The sequence below is a fragment of the Xenopus laevis genome, chromosome 6L (genome assembly GCF_017654675.1).
Source record: "Xenopus laevis strain J_2021 chromosome 6L, Xenopus_laevis_v10.1, whole genome shotgun sequence".
NCBI lineage: Eukaryota > Metazoa > Chordata > Amphibia > Anura > Pipidae > Xenopus > Xenopus laevis.
This window is the reverse complement of record NC_054381.1, coordinates 44,110,726-44,123,093: the sequence shown is the minus strand read 5'-3', so window position 1 is coordinate 44,123,093 and position 12,368 is coordinate 44,110,726. Positions and strand designations below refer to the sequence as shown.

General features: G+C 37.1%; 1 protein-coding gene across 3 annotated transcripts in view; it reads right to left on the bottom strand.

Moving 5' to 3' along the window:
• creb5.L (cAMP responsive element binding protein 5 L homeolog) overlaps window positions 1-11,182 on the bottom strand; it is a 275,913-nt gene extending 264,731 nt beyond the window's left edge. For all 3 annotated transcript variants that reach the window (XM_018267420.2, XM_041565988.1, XM_018267422.2), the window contains exon 1: window positions 10,895-11,182. The gene's annotated coding sequence lies outside the window, so the exon portion shown is untranslated. The remainder of the gene's footprint in view (window positions 1-10,894) is intronic.
• Between the last annotated feature and the right edge of the window lie 1,186 nt (window positions 11,183-12,368).

Below are 12,368 nucleotides of genomic sequence, written 5' to 3'. Positions count from 1 at the left end.
TGGAGAAGTGCTGTTTGAACGTGTGCCCTTTAGTGCTTTTGCACTTCTTCCCACAGTTTTTTATGGAAACTGGCACAAGAAATCATTCAAAAACTATAAAACAAAGACCACTAGAGACGTTGCTAAGAATAGGACATTCTATAACATACTAGAGGGTAACTTAAAGTTAAATTACCCCTTTAAATATAAATCACCACTTTCTTAAAGGCATATTGCAGCTCCTAGATCAGTAACTTTCAACATACAGTACATAAATAAGACTCTATACATACTGCAGCCTATAGGGCATATTTATCAAGGGTCGAAATGAAAATTCGAATTCGACTTAGAATTTTCGAGTTTTTTTAGTGCAATTCGACTAGGGAACAGTTGAAATTTTGAATTTCGATTTTTGTAATTCATCATGTACTGGCCCTTTAAGAATTCAAATTCAACTATTCGCCACCCTTAAACCTGCTGAATTGCTCTTTTTGCCTATGGGGGGCGTCCTGGCAACAATTTGGAGTTGTTTGCAGCCTTCCTGAAAATCGAGTTTTTTGCAGGTCGATACCACCCGAGTTTGAAAATTCACATTTTTTAATAAATTTTGATTGGATTGTTTTTTATTTGAATTTCGATTTCATAGGATTTTTGACAAACTGCTGTGTAGTAAATAGATACAGATTTACATAGGGTCGAATATCAAGGGTTAATTAACCCTCAATATTTGACAGCTGAAGGTAAATCTTTCGACTTCGAATATCGAAGTCGAAGGATTCACCGCAATTAGTTTGATCGAATGAAAAATCGAACGATTAAATCCTTTGAATCAAACGATTCGAAGGATTTTAATCCATCGATCAAACTATTTTTCTACGACCAAAAAAAGCTTAGAAAGCCTATGGGGACCTTCCCCATAGGCTAACATTGCACCTCGGTAGGTTTTACTTGCCGAAGTAGGGGGTCGAAGTTTTTTTTAAAGAGACAGTACTTCGACTATCGAATGGTCGAATGATCGAATAGTCGAAAGATTTTTAGTGGTCGAAGTAGCCAAAAAAATAATTCGAAATTCAAAGTTTTTCTATTCTATTCCTTCACTCTAACTAAGTAAATGTGCCCCTAGGTGTTTTAAATACTAAGGCTGTTTTTCTTTTTATGTGAATAGATGTTTTCCATCCTGAGTTGTGAAACACATAATGCCAATACACTTCACGACATCCAACCAAAAGTACAGTTGAAAGTGTTTGTATGGGACTTTAAATGCATAAACTCCACTGGTCAATAAAATCTATTAATGGCAATGTATAAGCAATAGAAACATCCAATCTACAGTTTGTATTATGCTGTCGTGTCCAAGCTGGCATAGCAAGTGCTTTAACTTTAAAAATAATTTTGCTGCATGAGAGAGGAAAGTCCAGCTGTTTTCAGAAACATATTAGTGACATATTACAACAGACTACACTTTATTCAGTAACGTTACATTCTCCTAGCTCCAGTAACTAAAAGACTGTTCATAACTCCACTTTACATTTATACAGTATAAGGATTATATAATGATGCAGTCCTACATATATATATATATATATATATATATATATATATATATATATATATATATATCATACCTCCCAACATTTTGAAAGTAAAAAGAGGGACAAAAAATTTTTTCTACGTGCACAGCAACATTTTTGACCATGCCCCTTTATGCGGCCACACCCCCTAATTACCATGTTCATTTTACAAAATTTGGCAGGTTGTGAAAGTTTGAAAATATTTCTCCTTATCTAAACTGTTTTTTTGTCTCAAAATTGTTACAAAGTATCTTATTTGCACCTGTTACCTATTCTGTGCTCTCTGCCAAAAGCCAATTAAATGAGAAACTTTGTTTCTTTTTCTGGCTGTTCAGTGCAGAGAAAATATGGAATATGAAAATATTTCCAGTACAAATGAGGGACTGCAGGTCGAGCTGTCAAAGAGGGACTGTCCCTCCGAAAAAGGGACAGTTGGGAGGTATGATATATATATATATATATATATATATATATATATATATATATATATATTCGCAAAAATAAAACTCTGTAGAAAATAAGGACTGCAAGCAATTAGCATTTACCAAGGTCCTGAGAAATAGTATAAGTGGCATCAGGAACCGCACTAATAATTGGGCCTCAATAAAATCTAAATTCAGCATAACCTCATGTGACAGCATAATAATATTTGATTAACTTAAGGGCTTCTAATACTCTAGGTCAATGAAACTTTCACAAGGACTTTCCAGAAACAGTATAACCACATTTTAGCACTATAAGTTTACAAATGCAAAATTACAGTTCACTTTCACTATATTTCCAGAAGCCACCAACTCATTTAAAACAAGTTTTTTTTTCTTCTGTTTCACAGCAAAAATTATGTGGTGCATGTATCATTGATAAATCAGTTTACAAATTGTACATTGTACCAGTAAAGTGTTGTTAAAGCCCCCTTTTTCAACATTAGCTCAATGAATAGTTTAATGCATATTATTTTAAATAGTAAATTATATAAGTTTTTATTTATTGCACTAAATAGGGCAACATTTAAAAACAACACTAAAGTGTCTACTTCCTAGTTCCAACAAACAAAGTCAACAGACAAATCAGCAGTCCACCAAAACACCTCTGTATAAATAAATCTCTGTCTTTCCCCCATACTACAGACTGTTACCTTTTAATATTAACATTATGGGGCAGAGTTATTAAGGGTTGAATTGAAAATTCGAGTTTTCAAATTTTTTCTATTTTCAAATTCGACTAGGGAATTATCCAAACTCAATTCCAGTTTTTTAAAAAAATTCGAATTCGGTTTTCAAGGTTTATCATACTCTGGCTCGAATTTGAATTTGACTATTTGCCACCTAAAACCTGCCAAATTACTGTATAAGTCAATAGGAGAAGTCCAGGGCTCAATTTGGTGATGTTTGAAGCCTTCCTGATGTTCAAGTTTTTTTTTGGAGTAAAAACTCTAAATCGAGTTTTTTTTCATACGAATCGAGCTTGATTCAAATTTTTGGATCGGTAAAATGACTAAATGGTAATGGATGTTGATGTTTGCAGTAAACAGGTATTCCTTAGATTTTTTTTCCCCAAACTGTTACCACAAATTTCTGATAATTCCATGTTTTGTAGTTTGTGGCAACAGATTAGGGAAAAATCAAGGTAAACATATTTACTGCAAGGAGGCATCAATGTCCACTGAATGGATTATTTCCTTTACATAGCATCTTAATATTAATAACTATTTTTATTCTTTATTTATATAGTGTTGACTTGTTTCACAACGCTTAACAGAGAATATACATCATTCACAAACACAAATCAAAGAAGGGCACTCCAATTAGCAGGAAAATTTTTTTTTAAGTATAAAGTATCAAACGTAAAAGGTGCTGTTAACCGTGGGATACCACCAAGAAGTAGGGTTGCCACCCGGCCGGTATTTTACAGCCGATAAAAACACCTGCCAAGGCCGGTATTACAAATTTACTGGCAATGTAGTTGCTGGTAATTTGTAATACCCTTAAGAAAAAGCCCTTGGCCCGCCCCCAATTCGCCTACATACTTCGGTAGTTTAAACCTACCGAGGTACAATGTTAGCCTGTGGGGACCTTCCCCATTACTTTTCTAAGCTTTTTTTGATCGAAGAAAAATCCTTTGATCGATCGCTTAAAATCGTTCGAATCGTTCGATTTGAAGGATTTTATCGTTCGGATTGAACGTAGGATTTGCAGGTAAATCCTTCGAATTCGATATTCGAATTTGTAGGATTTTACTTCGAGGGTCGAATTTGAGGGTTTAATAACATACATACCACCAATTTTGTAAGTTCAAAGCAAAAAAAGGAAAACAAACCACAAGGAACGCCAAAGGATGAGAATACCCCAACGTTTCGGCACAATAGCCTTTGTCAAGGGGGATTCTGAGAATCCCCCTTGACAGATGTTAGAATCAAACTAGGAACCCAGCATTGCAGCACCACGCTGTTGAGAATGCTTATTCACTTACAATGCCCCCCCTAAAAACGTGAAGCTTCCAATCTTATATCCCTATCTCATGCATACAAACACTATAGGGTTATCAGAAGCCAATTCACGTAATTATAAACAAGGGGAAAACATACAAACACCACAAACAAATGCCCTTGTGGAACCGAATCCTATGATGTGAGAGATTAATGCTAGCCTATATACTACCATATCCTGGGCTGAATAATGGAGGTAGTCATGAAGTGTGCTTTAGTCATTAACAGGCCAAATTCATTCACACAGCTTAGTGCTGCCCGTCGTATATTACCCTGCATCGTATTTGTGGCTTGTGGACATACCTGTAATATTTAAAATCTGTATTTTAGTTTTCTGCTTCTTTAACTTTACACTGATGCAAAATGATTAGTTCAGCTATTGAGTTGTTTAATTAAGGGTGTAATATACTACAAAACATGCACTAAAATGCATTGCTAAGCCAACAAATTACACTAATAGCACTTAAATTATGCAGACTGTGCCAGTAACCAAGTGTCTGCAACACAATAACCTGTTCACTGCCAGACACACAAGCAGTGCATTACTCACTGCTCTGCCAAAAACTTCTACATGCCCCATAAGGATTCAGCAGGGCTGCAAACACTTGTGAGAAACCCTCAAACCACTATACTTCCAAACTTCTTACATATATAAAATGCAAAATACAGTCCAGTGGGCTTAAAGTAGTCTGTTAAATAAATTTAAAGTCACAGGGAATCATTACAGTGTCAGTATACTGAATCAGTCAATAACATTCCCCAATAGACATTTATAGATTCCAAAAGCATTTTAGAATGAATTCCAAATTAAAAAAAAAAAAGAGAGAATTTTGAAGAGAAGGGTATAGCATTTAAATATGTTAAATACCATTCTATTTTTGCATGTCTATATTTCAGGTTCCTATACTATCTATTAGCACTAATTTATATTCTTGTGTTTATGTAAATGTGCAGGAGTACGGAATATGCTTAGCGCCTTACAAATATGTTATAATATGCCATTGTGAATTCCTTCTGGAAAAATGAGCTTTGCAGACCCGATCTTCCATTCCTGCCTGCTTGCCTAATATTCATTTTAATAGGCACTATTCATATAAATAACAGCTTTTAGAAATGAACAGCATCTCAGAACATTAAGCTAGAGGAATTATTTATTGAGATACTGTAGAACAGACTTAAAGTGAGACACTTGATCGTCTAAAGCTGTATCACTTACTGAATGTCTCTGAATCAGCAAGTATCTGTATCAAGAGAAACTCACACAACAACCTGGGATTTCAGGGAAGCCAAATTGACTTAATTCTCTCAACTTCTTACAGAAATTACGTTTGCAGGGAGCAAGTATTACACTGGAAAATAATACAGAAATCTAATTAGTACTGTTTTGCTATTGTAGTACATGCAGCAAGGCATGATTATATTTTAAGCACTGGTTTCCAACATTCCAGCAACTATGATTCAAAACTAGCAAGTTATACAGCAAAGTCATATACAGGTATGGGATCTGTTATCTGGAAACCTGTTATCCAGAAAGCTCAGAATTATGGAAAGGCTGTCTCCCACAGATTCCCATTTTATCCAAATAATCCAGATTTCTAAAAATGATTTCCTTTTTCTCTGTAATGATAAAACAAGTCCAAACTTAGACATTATTTATTAATCCTTACTGTAAGCAAAACCAGCCCATTTGGTTTATGTAACGATTACATGATTTTCTACTAAACTTACAGTATCAACATGCAAATTACGGAAAAATACGTCCTTAGCATTCTTTATAACGGGTCCCATACCTGTACTTCTTACGCATTTCATGTACATATATATATATATATATATATATATATAGACATGTGTGTATATATATATATATATATATATATATATATATATATATATATATATATATATATATATATATATATATATATATATATATATATATGTGTGTGTAAATGTATAGATACATATGTAAAGGTATGGGACCTATTATCCAGAATGCTCGGGCCTGGGGTTTTTTGGATAAGGCATCTTTTCATAATTTCCTTTGTTTTGCATCCAATAAGGATTAATTATATTTTAGTGGGGATCAAGTGCAAACTACTGTTTTATTATTACAGAGAAAAAGGGAATCATCTATAAAAATTTAATTATTTGATTGATGGAGTCTATGGGAGATGGCCTTTCTGTAATTCGGCGCTTTCTGGATAACAGGTTTCCGGATAACTGATCCTATACCTGTACTAGAGATATTCCTCCAAAATAACTACAGCCATTGGGGTTCAATATCAGCTTGAGGGCCACAGAGACTTAAAGCCAAGTAAACATTTCTTGCGTTATATCAGATCAAAACAGATTTGTTTCTTTAAAATATTTCCACTAATAATATGAATTAAAGACATTTAAATAAATCATGCCATTCCATAATGTTGTTGTTCGTAATAATGGACACACTAATAAAATCATAATTGTAAGACACAAAAATAAAATGATCAGCCCTCCCTCAGTTGAACTTCAATTCCAGGGGTCTTCCATTTGTACTCCTGTGATTGACATCTCTATATCATGGACTTGGATAAGCATATGGCCACAGCTATTATTTTATCAGCAGAAAGTAATTTTCTTTAATTACACATGCAATTATTCCCACGGACCCCACAGAGGCCGGCAGTTGCTACACTTTGTTGGAGGCCCAAATGACAGTAATGTGGTTAATGTTTGCAACATTATCCGTGCAACTGCATTTTTATAACTAGTTAACAGGTCAGCAGTGGCATGCTTGATATATTGATGGAGACAGGTCAAGTAAACAACAACACTTAAGTATATAAATAGGACTCAGTCATGTATTTGTTATGTTTAAGGCCTCGTGTTTATTGCCATTGTATATAACAGATACATGTTATTGTTTGACAGGTCTAGTCTTTGATTCCTGACGATCACTGAGATTTTTGGTCAGTGAAACCACACATTAGAAGAAAAAAAACATTCTCTGGGAACATCAGTAAAAGGGTTGCATGTATAAAAGGATGGCATCCCATTTGTTGCCGGGCATCTGGAATCATTTTTAATGCTGTTAACTATTGCAAGGAAGGTTGGATTGCACGAAAAACAATCAATGGGAACTGAAACAATTTTTATAATAAAGCAAGCAACAAGTTGTGGTGATCCTGGATTCCAATGTTCTACAAGTCCAGAAAAGTACTGTTCTAAAATATAATGCATAACAGTACTGCAATTTATTCGGACGATTGAATAACTATACAAATACACGTGTTTACTTAAAGTGTTTCTTATCTTAAAATTGTAGCACCGTTAAGCGAAGACTGTGTTTCAAAGCACTGAAGGAGCAAGTAATGCAGAAAATTCGGCTAAAAATCTGCTGCAGCTTCTAGTGTATAACAAACTCAACTCTGTTATGAGCTGAGGGATACCAAGCAAGCAGCCACTTGCTTAGTTAATAAGCCCATACAGCCTATTCAGCTATCTAGTAACTTGCTCTGCAGGTTTTATTGTCTCCTATCAGGACCTGTGTGTTTAAATTGTATTTCCACACATTTGCCAATAGTTTCACTAGCAGTGCCTTGCTTTCTTTCATTCAAACCTGTACAAAACCAACTTGATAATTGGAATAAACATGACATTTTCCTAACCTAACAGGCAATTGATTTGTGATATACAGGTAAAACCGAAAGTTGATATTAATGTCTTCAGCCCTAATGGTTTTTCCCTTCTAAAACTATGACTTTTTTTGATAGAAATATAACGTTTCAAACACGTGATTAGGGTCAAGTTTGGCTAAAACGTTTTCTGCCAAGGACATAAACTCAGTAGCTTTTCATAAATCCTTTTTGGAAAAGACAGATTAAAAAAAAAACCCTCTGTTCCTATAAAAAATAGCATTTTTATTTTTTTCACTCTACTAATAAAAAATAAAAGCAAGTTTTAAAGTTTACAATATTTTACAATCTCCAAGACAAAGATATCACACTATGTACTCTGTGCATGTGTGCGGAAGAACAGTTTGAAAATGCTGCATTAATTATGTGCTATGGAAGGCGAGCGTGAAAGCATTATTCTGCTCTTGAACAGCTATAAGTTATCATCGGACACATTACTCTCATTGCTACGCAGCCTGTTAGTAAGAATAATATCGTAGTTGAAATTACTGCCGGGTTTCTGTTTTTATTATAAGAGTGTCCAGATATCTCACATACACTTGTGCTTTGGCTAAAAGTATAGTTCACTTATTCCATTAAGACTTTGGGCTAGAGGGAGTAAAATTTCAAAGAAGGCAAATGGTATGCTTATTTTTAGAAAACTGTCATCATCAGCATCAAATATGAATTGTTAGCTTTGAGGAGTAAAAAGGTACAGTTGGTGCAGCATATGCCTACTTGCAATGTGAATTGTTAGGGCAGTTATGACTATATGGCAGGTTTTTACATCTCCAAATTAGGGGGGTGAGAACCGTATATCTTTATTTATTTTCCTGATAATTAAGCAAAAAACCTGCACCACACCGAAAACAAACAAACCACCATATTACAGTTATTTACAAATCTACCACAAAACATTAGGTAATTGGCAGGAGAAATCTAGACAATATGGACAATATAAAGTGCTCATTGAATTCTGTAGTAACTGGCGATTCCAGTATTTTGGTCTTTAAAATACTCCAGTTTTTATACAGCAATTTGTTTTCACTGGTTTATCTGTTAGATTTCCCCTTTTACTATAAAAAGTAATGCCTCTTATGCACATAAATGAAAAATATCATAAAATTGCATGGTTCATAGGAAACAGCAATAGAAGTGGGCCAGTATAAACAATTCTAAAACAAAAATCAGTAAATAGTTAAAATAAACCACTTACTAAATTCTCTATGTGCGCATGTCCAATATTAGGTATAAAAATGTTATTGCTATTTTCTTCCTAGAAAAGCACACTTTGAAGGGAGATGAGAAATGAAGTGGCATCTGTGTAGGAGCAAGAGTATTGTAGTGCTTATTCTGAGAGATAGATTAGTTCTACTGCTCATTTAACAGCTGGCTACTCTCCTAGAGAAAAGGCAAGCTAAAAACACATAGCCCATTAATGCAGCTGTGTTTTCATATTTGGGAAGCACCATAGAGACCCCTTTGGTATACTCCGCTAGCGTTCTAACCTGTTACATTCTTTAGGAACTTGGTAATCCAAAGAATTCCAGCCGAATCATGATGCCCCTCTGTTAAAGGCTTCTCCCCTTTCCCCATTCCCTCGCCGCTTACTTTAGAGAAGTATTGCTTACCTTAACTGTACAGACAAGTGATCGACCTCCTCTAGCCACCGCTGGGATCATGCTACCTGCTCTTAATTAAGTCTCTTTAATGCTCAAGCCAGAGCTTCTTGTTTTGATCTCCCTTCTGTCCTAGTGACCCTCCAGACCTTTTGCACCCCCCTTTTCTTCTCACGCTCTCTGCTCCACTTAGGTTTGAAATGGGAGGGGAAGGCATGAGAAGATCAAGGGCTAAGGTACATCAGTACAGCCAAGCACCTCTTGTCTTTTCACCTTCACTTAAGGTTACACGTTAAAGGTGGGTCATAAGAGAAATAAGAGTATAGCACTGAAATTAAATTCCCTGCGGCCTAATATAAACAATACTCTAGTTTCTTTCAAGTATTCTGACTGATGTGTTTCTATTATCAAAGAAAGCTACTCATATACCCCCCTTTCGATTGCTAGTTGGGATTTAGAAGCAATGACCAAGAAACATATATGGCAGCACCATTAAAAAATAAACTTTTTTTTTTTTAAGCTGTATCCAACCAGAGCAAGTGCACCATGTCTTACAACCATGACCAACAGGGATGTGTGTGATTATTCACTGTGCTTGAGTGACAGACTGCACCGTCAACATTTCTTACCCCTCAGCCCCTCACTATGGAAGGCCGTTAATCATACTCACTCACTCGGCTGCAGAATGAGGTAATGGGCCTTGTGTCCAGCCTTGCTCTCTGAGATGTCGGATGGGAAAACATACGAATACTGACACCTAACAACCAAAGAGGCACAGAGTACACGCCAACACATTTAACAATAATAGTGATCTTATCCTGCGTGGGAGGATTCTTGTGATCTTTTTTTTTTTTTTTTTTTTTTAAACTAGCATTCCAGAAACATTACCAAATGATATATGTGCGTAAAATGTCGAAGCTGATGTAAAAAAAAAAAAAAGATCCCCCCCCAAAAAAAAAAAAACCCTAAAAGTTTCAGATAGCGTTTGTAACTTTAATTCTATATGCGTATCAATAAATAGTATTCCAGTTGTCCACCGGCTTCAAATGTTATTGTCTTGCTAGAAGGGGTTAAATGTCAGCAGCATGTCATATTTATCTAAGACTTGGCGACACAATGAGAGTGGCAGCAAGAAGTGGTATCTTCCTATACACAATGACAGCCCCAGCATATTAATGACTTGCTAATGACCTCCCTGTGGAGCTATGTGTTATTATCAGCTGAGCACAACAACACAACTTTTGGAACTTCCAGGGGGGTGGACACTAGTGAGACAACGTTTCTGACTGTTACATCTTCCCCATGATAAATAGCTCACATGCACTGACTGCAGAACTGTCCCCTTGTCACCGCAGGACAGCAGAGACCCCCTCGTTGTACAGTTCAACGTCTCCCATTCCTGAGGCCATCATTTAACCTGTTACATGCCATAGCAGCAGGGTCCCAGCTATTATAGGACAGAACAGGAGTTTACTGCCACCAGGCACATGTCACACACATACACTCAGAACTAAAGCCCATAATGTGCTGAAATAAAATCTCTAAGAAGTATAGTGTCTTCTGAATAACTATATAGCAACTTACCCAATGAATGTAGAAGCTGAGGAGGAGCAAGTGCAGTTTGTATCTGTGAGTGAGTGACAGCCACTGGGTTCTCTGAGTGGAGTCAGCAGGTAAAGGGAGCACTTATTTGGCTGCAGCATGTACACAGGGCAAAACACTTGGAGAAGCGAACTCTTCCCAGGCTGTTCCAGACTCTCCGCTTCTTTCTAGAGTGGAGGAGTGACTCTCCCCCCCGCATCACACATACACAAGCAGTTTTTTAAAGACACAGTGCCATGTACTACAAAGGAACCACGTTGGACTGAGAGAAGATTACAATACTTTCTATTTAGAGCAGCATTACATCACCCTCTGGTGACGTCACGTGGGATTCCTGAACTTCTAAATCATAGCAGTCGGCTGAGGGAGGGGCGGGGCCGGAGAGAGAGCGACAGACACGTCCCGGGGAAGCTGCTGCCGCTGGAGGTGCTTGTGGTGCCTGACACACAGCGCGGGGCTGAGAGAAGTGACTGGGGGGCTGCTTGGAAACCTTGGGCTGACGGGGAGCATCGCTGTCTCAGAGTAAACGCTGAAATGCTCACGTGTTCGCGGAAGATGGACCGAGCCAGGAACAGGGGGAACGTTTTGTGAGAAGACGGGACAGAGCCGCAGCCGAGCGCACACAATGACGCGGAATCAGTTTGCTCCGAACACCGCGAAAACATTCGCAAGGACTTTCAATAAAAGGGCAAAATGAGTGCAGTGAGGTGCTTGGAGACTGGGACACCAGCGAAAACCCTTAGACCAGGGACCTACCCTAATTATTATTTTCTTCCTCTTCTCACTCAGCCTCTATTCTCCTCTATTCTCTTTTCTTTACATACTATAACCGATTATTCCGGCTATTTAGTCTCTTTATACTTATCAAAATAGGGAATGGCCATGAAAAAGGCCAAATGTTTAGAAGCAGGAGGGCCCCCTGATACCTGGGCCCACCGGTTGTTTTCCTGGTATCCCTGTGGGTGGAGGCATTTGTGTGACAGGGAAGCTTCCTAGCAGCCGCTAAAGGGTTAATAATAACAGTGGCTCCTCATTAACCCATGAGGCACAGAATTAAACTGAAGTAAGCGCTGAACTTTTCTAGCAGTTTGGCAATTGTTTTGCTGAAATCTTTCTAGCACGGCTTCCAAAAGTTTGAACTAGGAATAGGATCCCCAACAGCAACGTTTCCCCAAACAGCAGAAGTGGGGCAGCCAATAAAGCACAGGAATGCATGAGAATACATGAGATTACATAGGAATACCTGAGAATACATGGGAATACACGAGAATACATGAGAATAAATTAGATACACGGGAATACACGAGAATACATGGGAATACACGAGAATACATGAGAATACATGGGGATACATGAGAATACATGGGCAGTAGCCATTGTTCTAACAGTGACAATTCAGCTCTGCAGGTAACCCAACAGGCAGCACCCAAGATCTTCTTATGCACCCCCCCATTAC